Here is a 12,808-nt window from a genome sequence, read left to right as displayed (position 1 = left end):
GCTGTAGATTTCTCACCTCATAGATCCCACAAGTATGATCTGTGTTCACGAGAAATGTTTGAATGATTGTCAGTCCCAAAAACTGGGACTGGACAACAGGGGATGGATCACTCTATAATTATTCTGTTCTGTTCATGTCCTCTAGAGCATTTGGCACCGGCCACTGTCAGAACCCAGGATACTGGTCTGCGTGGACTTGTCTGACCCAGCATGGCCGTTCTTATGTTCTTATGTTCTAGTGCCAGGCAGTTGATTTGTTTTCTACACTTCCAGCTATCTGCTTCTGTTGACAAAACCCACAGTGCTGCGTATTACACAAGAAATCCAGAACTATTTTTAGACAATATAAATTTAATCTTAACCAGTTCGGCTAAGAAGACAGCTGACAAAATGTAAATACTTGTCATTGTCCCAGGTAAAGTACACAGTGGAATGTTTCTAGAATTTATAAATAGCACTTTAAGCTGCCAATCCACAAAGGAGAAATGTGAATATTTAAAGGCATTCCCTAAAACCTGCACAACTATGTGCTTTGAAGACATTATTCAAGTCTCCTTGAATTTGATGTTTTAACTGATGGAGTAGCCTGAAAACTTTAAAATGAAGTGAGCTGTCACATCAAGTTAAAGACGATTTAACACATATTGGCCTATATGAACTATTATTGAACATCATAAAATGACAGTATGTTATATATCATTGAAGGAGAGTTGTCATAAAGGTAATTTCACCAAAAAGTAAACCCAATTCGCCTTTAGTATTTTGATTCAGATTTTCCCGCTTTCCTCAGTATAGTGCCTCCTTTCCAGAGTTTGTAGTTATTTTTAGTCACCATCTCATTAACAGTATAATTACACATACTAAATTAAGTCTCAGGTATAGCTACTGATGTACAAGAAACACAACTCTTCCTAGGAAAATGGTTGGAAACTATTAAGAGTTGATTAGCACCAATGATTTTTCAGAGAGCTGTGATAATTTAAACAGATCAGTTTATTAGAGGTAATTTTAAATGGAGACAGAAGACATTTGACTTGGTGAAGCAGAGCAGAATCTGTGCATGTATGCTCATTGTCAGAGCATGCATAGATGGAAGGATAGAAACAGTAGATGATCACGGGTATTAAAAGGGAGTTTAGGAAGAGGAAAGTGGCTGTAATCTCCCATTGAGATCAGGAAACTACAAGAGATAACGGGAGGCTACAGACTGCAATAAGAATGTGGAAATTACAGAGAACAGAAGGGAACAAAATATAGAAAATATAATGTAGGTTATAATATATGCGGGGGGGGGTAATTTAAAAAATTGCTGGTTTGATTTTCTGACCAATTTGATTTGGTCAGAACTATTGCCCATTGTTTGCAAAATAAATCTCCCTAGCTGTTAAAAGCTTTCAAAAGATTTGAAACAAATTAAGCGCACTGCATATCTAAAGAAATGAACCAATTATTGCAAAACATACATTTACACAAAGAACTAACAACCTTCATGACATAATATTAATACATTAGAAAAATAGGATTTGTTGTTAGGAAATTATAGACTGTCAATTATAGATGAGAAAAATATTTCTGATCCTAGACAGCTCTTTAATCAAGAAGAAAATGACATAGCAAGATCCAGTGGCTGGAAGTTGAAGTTAGACAAATTCAGACTAGAAATAAGGTACATATTTTTAACAGCTAGGGTAATTGACCATTGGAACAACTTACCGAGGGATGTGGTGGAATCTCCATCAGCCATAGTCTTTAAATCAAGACTGTATGTCTTTGTAAAACTTGTATTCTAACTCAAACAGAAGTTAAGGGCTTGATACAGAAACTACTGGGTGAGGTTCTTCGGCCTGTGTTATGCAGGAGGTCAGATGAGATGATCCCTCCTAGCCTTAACATCTATGGATATGAAATAAACAGTAAAGAACACATAAGCTGCAGCTTGGCAACAAAACTCTCATAAATAGACCAAGACTTAAAAAGATCCTATCACATAATTTAAGGTAGAATGTTAAGATGGACTACTGATTGCATGAATAGCTGCACAGGATTTTGTAAACAACTAACAGTACACAGTATTTTGCAATAAACTTCTTTTTAATGGAAGCAGCAAAGAATACATGACCATCTCTGCAGTATTTAGGCTATCTACACATGCTCTCTCTGCCTGACAGTCAGAGAGACAGCCATATAGGCATTGGACATTTGTACCATTTAAAAACATCCATTTGCAAGGTTTTATAATTGAGGCCCTGATTTTTCACATACATGCAAACATAGGAGTTGTAATAGTTAACCCCTGCAGTTGCTGGACATCCACCCCTGTCCTTTGGAATCTTGATCCATATTATGTAACTGGGACCAGGAAATAACAAGTGTTGTTCCCATACACTATTTATCCACTTTTTGAAAATATGGTCCTTATTTAAATGAAAAAAGAGAAGGAAATTTAGAATTTTGAGACATATTGGTCACATACTCTTATCATGTCACTACAATGTAATCTGCTAATAACCATAATCAGGTATTGTAAATTAAATGTAGGTGTTGAAACTGTTGCCCACCCTAAAGGGCTCGAGGGGACAACAATGGTCCGTCGCCCGGTGTGCTTGGCACCAATAAAGACACCGAGGGGAAAAAGCAAGCCAAGTTTATTTCAGAGCTCTGAAATGACACTAGGAGACCAGCATGTCTCAAATCAAATGCAACAAATACAAACAAATTTTACTTTTTATACTCCAAACTGTTTGCATACATCTCTTTGTCTGGCTGTTCCCCCTTACCCCTCCCTTCCAGACAACTGTTACAATAAGCTCTACATAAGCTTGTGAGAAAACTTTCCCAGTCTTTGCGACCTTGGATTAGACGTCTGCAAACTAACTACCCCTCCTTTCCCTCGCTTCTTATCTCTATTATTTCTGCTAGTGTGAGTGAAACTGCAGCCATCTGCTAAAAAGCTGACACTACATTTCTACTTCAGCCTACTTCAGAGCATGTAAACAGTTAGCATAGAAGTAGGTGAGAGTTCCCAAGATGGAGTCACTGTGGTTCACAGACCCAGAGCAAAAGAGCTTCATCGGCACTTTTGGCCTTCCATCTCCCGAGTTACCTGGTAGCTATGCCTAGTGGACCCCAACAAAACCATTGTTTTTTTATTAAAGATATAATGTCTGAGTTCTTTCACAGTTTTCACAAGAGCTATTATTATCTATCTACTGTCCATTTCTACCCAGTGAGTCTTTATTGGGAATCCTGGTGACTAGAAAATGATGTTAACAGATTATGTTTCTAAACTAATGAATGGACTGCTGGACAAATGTGCAGACCTTGCTGAAAATGCCTTTTTCTCTTAGAGAATGTTTACAAGTTAACCAATGAGAAGATGGGCATGAAGGCCAAGAGGGATTAATTGATTACAATGTCAGAGTGAGCAGGTTAACACTCACATTGCAGTAGATTTGGTCTGACACTGTAAATGAGAAAGGAGAGAGGAACAAAGTATGCAGCACACTACAACAGAATAACATTGAGAAACAGTGTAGTTCATTAGCGAAAAGGTTTCTCAAAATTGTTATCATTGCAAATGTAGTAATTATGTAAAAGTTTCTTTTTTTTATCATGCCTCTTTTCAGCACAAATTTTATAGACTTGCTAGAGAATAGCTATTGTCTGGCTTTACCCAATGTAGTGCAAGCTGGGTATTGGGGCATAAGGAATGTAATGATATCCAGGGTCTGTTCACCTGTTTGAACTTCCTTTGTCTTTCCTTCCTGCTTGATGATGCTGTTTATTGCTTACATGCAAGTTAATGCAAGCACACATTCCTTTGTCTAGGACAGACCTAAACTTCTCTTTGCCAACTTCTGTTTGGGGTTTGGAACCTGTGTTAACACCATACCAAGCAATCTTAACTTCTAGGGTGACCAGATGTCCTGATTTTATAGGGACAGTCTGATTTGGGGGGCTTTTTCTTATATAGGCACCTATTCCCCCTCCCACCCCCATCCCAGTTTTTTACAGTTGCTATCTGGTCACCCTAATAACTTCACATACCATGTTGCCATATATATTTTACCAGGAATATATTGACCAGCAATTTATGAATTTTTAAATATCTCACAAGACATGCCTTGTACAAAAATTATTACAATAGGGTGTGAACACAGGGATATATTCTGTCACACTCTCTCAACTCTTTCAAAGCTCCTCTCCTGGCCTGAGCTATCCTGTTCTGGCAGGAAGGATCTAGTGCCAGACATTTTGCTGGCACTATTTCTCTCCATCATCCTTGCCACACATCAGTTAATGGCAGGATTTCACTCCTAAATTGGATTTGAGATGGTGACTTTGAGATGGAAGGCTGTAAATCGCATTATTAAATCCCCTGAGCTGTCAAATACTGTGCCTCTCTGTCCTTTCAAACAACAAATTGTTTCTTTTAAAAATAAAAGGAAAAAGCTAATATTGGTAGCCCTTGCCCTTATTATCAACAGCTTTCTGAATAAAAGGGTGAAACATTCATATTCCAATCAAGATTACCATGGCGTTTAAGAGAAAATGTTATCTTGGATTACTTAAAACTGGAAGATTTCAATTAGATCTTACCTTCTTGTAGCTGTAATCCTTCTGCCAGGTGTTGGCAGCAAAAAGGGCTGGGTTTGATTTTTCTAGCAGTTCCTTCTGAAAACATAACTGACAATGTCTCAGGCTCCCACCCAGAACCTGGGAAACTATATATGGGCCCTTGGTTAATATTTTTTTTTCTGTTGAACAGGCTGGTAGGGGGCAGTGTGTTCTGAAGGAAGCAGAGTCTTTGATCACAGCAGAGCCCTGATGGGAGGGGGGGTGTCTTCCCATGATTAGGGGCCCTATAAAGGCAGCCAAGCAGCCAGCCAGTGGCACAGGAGCCAGCAAATAAAACTGAAAACCAGGACGTTTGAGTGGAGATCTGATGGAGGAGAAGGAAGGCAAGCCTCTGTTCCTAAGAAGCAAAGACTGAGTTTGTCATAGAATTTGTTTGCTTGCTGTTTTTTTTTTTCAATTTGCAGAGGCTGGTAGGGGGGAGTGTGTTGTAAGATGCTGAGTCTTTGATCACAGCGAAACCCTGACGAGCAGGAGGGGCTTCACTGATTAGGGGGCCTATAAAGGTAGCTGACTGTCCAGCCATTGGTACAGGAGGAGCAGCACAGGAGCCAGCAAACTGCTGAAAACAGTGGAGCTTGTAAGGGGAATTTGGGGGAAGGAGCATGTGTGTGTGGGTTTTTTTTTTTGACAGGTGCTTAGGAAGGAAGGCTATAAGTGTTACACAGGAAGCTGTGGTAGTGACCCGAGGAATAAAAGACAATGAAGATGACTGTATATGGAAGCTTCAGGATGTACATTATCCTGGAGAGGATACAAATTAAGCACCTCCTGAGGGATCTGATGGAAGAGAAGATTCAAGGTTTGGAGATTCAGGTGGAAACTATGATTGAGTTTCAAAGGAAATGGAAGGAGAGAGGAAGCTGAAGGGAAAATTTGAGACTTCCAGATGCAAATTGGACTGGAGACTTGTGAGGGTAGACTGCTGCATGAGGCAAATGGAAGCATGTGAGCAAGATTAAAAGGACTGGCTAGTGAAGGAGAAATAGAGCTGAGGAACAGGTTTGCTGAGTTGGTAAATGAAGGGGCATGCCAGGCAGTAACAAGGTGGGAGGGCAAGGAAGAAGAGAAGAGCGTCTAGCCCTACAAGAAAAGGGGAATAGCCAGAGTTCAGAGCCCCAGGAAGATAGACGATGACTTGCAGAAGATTGCAAGTGAGAACAAAATACAAGAGGACTTTCAGCCAGAAAGAACAGAAGGAGGAAAGCTAGAGAATTGCACCAATACCAAGAAGAGGCAGGTCTATGTGACTGGGGACTCCCTACTGAGAAGAATGGGCTCACCTGTCACCAGAGTTGATCTAGAGAATAGAAGGGTGTGCTGCCTGCTGGGAGCTAAGATATAGGATGGGGGATTCAGGCTGAAGAGCATCCTAATGGGAGCAGGAAAGAATCCACTGTCCTTCACATGGGAACAAATGATACTGCTAGATTCTCACTGGAGTACATCAAGGAAAACTATGCCAGGCTGGGGAAGATGATTAAAGAAATGGAGGCTCAGGTGATCTTCAATGGGATTCTACCTGTCCCCAGAGTGAAGGCAAGACAAAATTATGATGATCAACAGATGGCTCAGGCAGGGGTGCTATGAGAAAGGCTTTGGGATGTTTGACCACCGGGAGGCATTCACAGATAGAGGACTGATCTCATGGGCTGGACTCCCCTGAGTAGGGATGGAAATAGACTTCTGGGGTGGAGGTTGGGACTACTGATTAAGAGTTTTAAACTAGGAATTTGGGTGAGATGGTTAGGAGATGCTCATGTAATCTCCACACCTGATTCTAATATTAAGCAGGGAGTAAGAGAGAATACAGCAATGGAGAAAGGAACAGTGGGTAGGAAAATAGTGCCAATAGTAATGGCACTAACAGTCAGGTAGGCGATACTGGCAGTAGAATGACTGTACTTAATCGGGTGAGGTATCTGGGAGAAGCCAAGCAGAAACAACTAAGATGTCCATACATCAGTGCATGGAGCACAAGAAGTGAAACCAGATATTATAGGGATTACAGAAACATGGTGAAATAGTAATCATGACTGGAGTACAAGTATTGAAGGGTATTGCTGTGCAGAAAAGACAGAAATAAAGCTAAAAGTGGTGGAGCAGCATTGTATATTAATAGGGAGGTAGAATGTAAAGCAATTATAAGTGATGGAATGAACAAAACAGACTCTGTTTGGGTCAAAATCACTTTGGGGAGGAAAGCTAACAGACAGTCCCCTGGGATAGTACTTGTGATATGCTACATATCCCCAGGATCCAATCTGGATATAGATAAAGACCTCTTTAATATTTTAATGAAAATAAATACTATTTGGGATTGTGTGATAATGGGAATCTTTAATTTCCAAGATATAAAATGGATGGCAAGTGTTACTAAAAATGGTAGAGCCCAGATATTCCTGGATGTGACAGCTGAAAGATTTTGTCACCAAATAGTCACCAAACCAACAAATGGTGATGCCATTTTAGATTTCGTATTTGTAAGTAGTGAGGACCTTGTATAGAATAACTGGTTGTAGAGGACAACCTTGGTTCAAGTGATCATGAGCTAATGGGAGGATAAACAAAATTAGGTTAGCAACTAGGGTCCTCAAAAGTGCAAACTTAAAAAATTAAGAGAATTAGTTAGGGAAGTAGACTGGACTGAAGAATTGGAATTCCTTTCAGTCAAAGTTGCAGAAAATATCTGAAGCCTACATCCCAAGCAATGGGGGTGGAAAAAATGGTAGGGAAGGACTGCAGACCAAACTGGATGTATAAGCATCTCAAACAGGTTATTAAGAGGAAGTAGAAAGACTACAAGGAATGAAAAATTGCTGAGCCATACTAAGAAAGATACCTCTTGCAGGTCAGAAAGCGTAAGGGAAAAGTGAGAACTGCCAAAAGCCACTCAGAGTTGGACCTTGTAAAGGAAATTAGAGCCAGTAATAAAAGGTTCTTTAGAGACATAAATAAAAAGAAAATGAGGAAAGAAGAAGTGAGCCCACTAAACACTGAGAATGGGATGGAGATTAAAGATAATCTAGGCATGACCCAACACCTAAATGAATACTTTGCCTCCCTTTTTTAATAAGGGTCATGAGGAAGTTAGAGGTGTGGCAGGATGACTAATGGAAATGAGGATATGGAAGTAGAAATTACCACATCCAAGGTGGAAGTCAAACTCAAAAAGCTTAATGGGACCAAACTGGGGAAGCCGGATAAACTCCATCCAACAATATTATAGGAACTGGCACTTGAAATTGCAAGCCCAATAGCAAGGATTTGCAATGAATTCATAAACTTGGGGTTGTACCCTATGAATGAGCAATAGCTAATATAGTATCTATTTTTAAATAAGGGGGGGGGAAGTGATCTGGAAAACTACAAGCCCATTAGTTTGCCCTCAACTGTATGCAAAGATAAAGTAGTTAAGGACACAGAGGTAAACAGTAATTGGAATAAAATACAACATGGTTTTACAAAATGAAGATCATTCCAGACCAACCTGATCTTTCTTTGAAAAGATAACTGTTTTTTTTTAACTAAATGCAGTAGACCCAATCTATCTAGAGTTCAGTAAGTAGATTGATACAATTCCACATAGGAAATTATTAGTTGAATTGGAGAAGATGGGAATTAATATGAGAATTGAAAGGTGGGTGAGAAACTGGTTAAAGGGGAGACTACAATGGCTCATACTGAAAGGTGAATTGTTGGGCTAGAGGGAAGTGACTAGTGGAGTTTCACAGGGATTGGTCTTGGGACCAATCTTATTTAATATTTACATTAACGGCAAAGAGTGGGAGTGTTCTAGTAAAATTTGTGGATGGCACAAAGTTGGGAGATATTGCCAATATGGAGGAAGGCCAAAATATCATAAAAGAAGATTTACATGACATTGAAAACTCAAGTAATAGAAATGGGGTGAAATTTAACAGTGCAAAGTGAAAGGTCATGTACTTAGGGACTCACAACAAGAATTTTTGCTATAAGCTGGAAGCGTATCAGTTGGAAGCAACAGAGGAGGAGAAAGATCTGTGTTTTGGTGGATCACAGAATGACTATAAGCCAGTAATATGATGAGATGTGAGAAAGCCTAATGCAATCCTAGGATGCATCAGGAGAGATATTTCCAGTAGAGATAAGAAGTGTTTGTACCATCATGTAAGGCACTGGCAAGACCTCATCTGGAATACTATGTGCAATTCTGGTATCTTGTGTTTAAGAGAGATGAATTCAAACTGGAACAGGTACAGAGAAGGGCTACTAGGATGTCCAGAGGAATGGAGAATGTATCTTATGAGAGGAGACTCAAGGAGATTGGTTTGTTTAGCCTAGCCAATCGAAGGCTGATGAGGGATATGCTTGCTCTCTTTAAATACATCAAAGGGATAAATACCATGGAGAGAGAGGAGTTATTTAAATTAAATGCCAATGTGGACACAAGAACAAATGGATATAAACTGGCCATCAACAAGTTTAGTCTTGAAATTAGACAAAGGTTTCTAACCATCAGTGGAGTGAAGTTCTGAAACAGTCTTCTAAGGGGAGCAGTGGGGGCAAAAAGCCTAACTAGCTTCAAGACGGGTCTTGATAAATTTATAGAGGGGATGATATGAGATTGACAACAATGGCATATCATCCATCTGTGACTGCTAATAGCAAATATCTCCAATGCCCAGATATTGGACACTAGATGGGGAGGGCTCTGAGTTACTACAGTGAGTTCTTTCCCAGGTGTCTGGCTAGTGGGTCTCGATGATACGCTCAGGGTCTAACTCAGGGGTCAGCAACCTTTCAAAAGTGGTGTGCTGAGTCTTCATTTATTCACTCTAATTTAAGGTTTCGTGTGCCAGTAATACATTTTAACGTTTTTAGAAGGTCTCTTTCTATAAGTCTAGAATATATAACTAAACTATTGTTGTATGTAAAGTAAATAAAGGTTTTAAAATGTTTAAGAAGCTTCATTTAAAATTAAATTAAAATGCAGAGCCCCTCAGACTGGTCACCAGTGTGAGTGCCACTGAAAATCAGCTTGCATGCCGCCTTTGGCATGCGTTCCAGAGGTTGCCTACCCTGGTCTAACTGATCACCATATTTGGGGTTGGGAAAGAATTTTTCCCCCAGGTCAGAGTGGCAGAGACCCTGGGATTTTTTTTGCTTTTCTCTGCTGCATGGGGGATGGAACATTTGCTGGTTTGAACCAAAATAAATAGTGGATTCTTTGTCACATGAACTCTTTATATCATGATTTGTGGACTTCTGTAACTCAGTCAGAGGTTATGAATCTATTACAGGAGTAGGTGGATAAAGTTCTGTGATGTGCAGGAGGTCATACTGGATTATCACAATGGTCTCTTCTGGCCTTAAAGTCTGTGAGTCTGAAGCATTGCTTCTCTCCCCCCGACCCCCTCCTGCAAGCACTGAGTCCAGGAGTTTAAAACAAAGAGAACTTTATTAAGGGTGGAAAAGGGGGGAGGACAACAGAATAAACTTGAGAATGCCAGTAATTAATAAATAGACAATATTAGATAAGCAATAGTCCCAACCTCCGTCCTCTTCTTGCAGTTATCAGTGGCTACAGTTTTCTAGCCATTTCCTCCCTCCTCATCTCCCCCACTTACAGTTTGTTGTCCAGGGTTGGTGGAGTCCAAGAATTCTGGCAGGTCAGTCTCTAGCCCTTAAGGGAAGTGCTGCCTGGGTTGCTCCGTGGGCTCTACCACCTGACCTAGCTGAAGTGATTTCAGTTTTGTTGCTGGATAGGAAGGCCAAAGCAAAGTCCCTTGGGTATGCTGATGCTCTCTGAGGTTTCAACCCCAGCCACTTCAGTGCCATTTCTGCACTGTCTGCCACCTCAGATCGGTTCTATCTACTACCTCAACACACCCCACTGTCTTGAAACCACCTCTGGGCATATGGAATTTGTAGCATATGGGATCCCTAGCAGAATGCTTGTCACGAGGGAGACACTTCCATCAGAAGGTAGAAATCAGTCCATCCATTCTCTACTCACTCTTGCTTTGTCCAGACATTGCTACACACCCAGGCCAAACCACAGTCTCAGTTAGGGTGACCCCCTCATCCCAAGCACATTTGGTCTAGTTCTCTTGAACTTTCTTTTCCTAACAGGGATAATAGCATTTCATTGCCCCAGAACTCAAAACACCAGTATTTTAACCAAAATGTGCCAAACTGTCACATAACTGAGATGCAAATTAGGCCTAGTTCATTCAGTCATTTCCTCTTACTCACCAACAGATGCTGGCAGCTCTCTCCTAAGTGGAGTTCCCACACAGCTCTGGTTTGTGCTTCTCCCTGTTCACCAACAGATGTCAACAGTGAGCTCCCCCGTCTAAGGTTTTAGGGCAGTACTGTGTAAGAACATAAGGAAGAGCTCCTAGGGCTGGATTCAAGGCTATTACTATTGCAATAGGATCCTTGCTATAGAAGTCCATCATGAAGCTCTAATGTATGCATTTCCAAAACATGGAGTATAATTACAATTATATAAATTAATGGAGATATCCTGTCTCCTAGAACTGGAAAGGACCTTAAAAGATCATTGAGTCCAACCCCCTGCCTTCACTAGCAGGACCAAGTACTGATTTTTGCCTCAGATCCCTAAGTGACCCCCCCCTCCAGAATTGAACTCACAACCCTGGGTTTAGCAGGCCAATGCTCAAACCACTGAGCTATCCCTCCCCTCCCTCAATTTTGGCAAAGGAATGCTAATGTCAACCAACCACTGGATGATTTATTTAGCTAATCATTTGTAAATTGCAGTTTAACAAAATATGCTGTCCTAGCTGGTCTTGTGACCACTCCCCTCCATCCCACCCCCAGTATTAAATCACAAAATGAAAATATTTTTGGAATCAGCCAATCAGCTATATCAAGAATATATACCTGCTCACTTCCCCTATTTCCTGCAGAACAGAATAACACTTTAGGCCAGCAGTCTCGTCTGAAATCCGTGTAGCAGAGGTCCACAGAACAGATTTCTACATTGGTAGTCCACTGTCCATCCTTTCGTGTAGGAAGAATGGGCTACTGGAATCAAGATCTACTGTGGATTTTAGAGGACAATTTGGACCAAAATTTTCACTCAGTTTTGAACAGATGGAGGGAACTGTCTGCCAGCATCTGTTGAAGAGCAAGAGAAAATGACCATCAGTAAAATAGTGTCAGAAACTTTTATAGTATTGAACAAATTTCTTGACAGACATAGCTATTCAGACCCCAGATATCCAATAATGACTTTTTTAAATGGTAGCTGTTTTTATTCCATCAGAATTCTAGAGCACAATTTCCATCTCAGTTCACTTAGTGCTACTTGCATATGTTTGCCATGATTATACAGTACAGTGGCTATATCATTCTTTTGTTCTTAAAACCATATCTGCTGACTAGAATTACTTGAATGATATTGGATGTTCTGGAAATTGAAATGTACATTTTTTGATTAAATAGATTTTGTAGCCAAAATATAATGTTATGTCATTTTTTTTAACCAGAAGATGATTCTGACTTTCAGTTTCAGAGTTGGCTGACTGAGTCCTCTATTCACTTTGGCATGGGAAAGATTCAATATGGATGTGCAGCCGCAATTATTATTGGATGGTGTTTTGGACTACACCATCTGCATTATAAAATCTATTGATAAATCTGAAAGCTAGTTACATTACAGACCTCCTTAATGTGTTTACAATTTTTATTGCATGTAAACTTATAGTTTGGCAATCAAAGGAAAACTGACAGCAGACATCTGGGAAACATTATTTATCGTGCCAGAAAAACAGATACATTAATAACTGAACCATGTTTAGACCCATTCAAATTATAGAAGTAATTCCCTATTTTTTCCATATCTCTTTCTTTCTACACATTTGGAATAAACAACTGCATGAATGCTAACTTTTTCTGAGATTCATAAAGATCATTACTTTCTCTTTACCTTCACATTTTTATTTTTTCAGTGCTGTCTTAGACCAAGTGTTCCTTCAGAATCCAAGGGATGTTTTTTCTTCCAAAAGATCCTAAGTGAATTAGTCTTATATCACTCAACTAGATTTGCCTATCAATGAATAAGAGTCTAATTGTTGTTTGTGCTGTTATTGTAACCTTGTTGGTCCCCAGGATAGTAGAGATACAAAGTAGGTGAGGTAATATCTTGACAGATTTTGGTACA

The sequence above is a fragment of the Trachemys scripta genome, chromosome 2 (genome assembly GCF_013100865.1).
Source record: "Trachemys scripta elegans isolate TJP31775 chromosome 2, CAS_Tse_1.0, whole genome shotgun sequence".
In the NCBI taxonomy this organism is placed as follows: Eukaryota; Metazoa; Chordata; order Testudines; family Emydidae; genus Trachemys; species Trachemys scripta.
The sequence above is the reverse complement of the archived record's forward strand: the minus strand, read 5'-3'. Positions refer to the sequence as shown.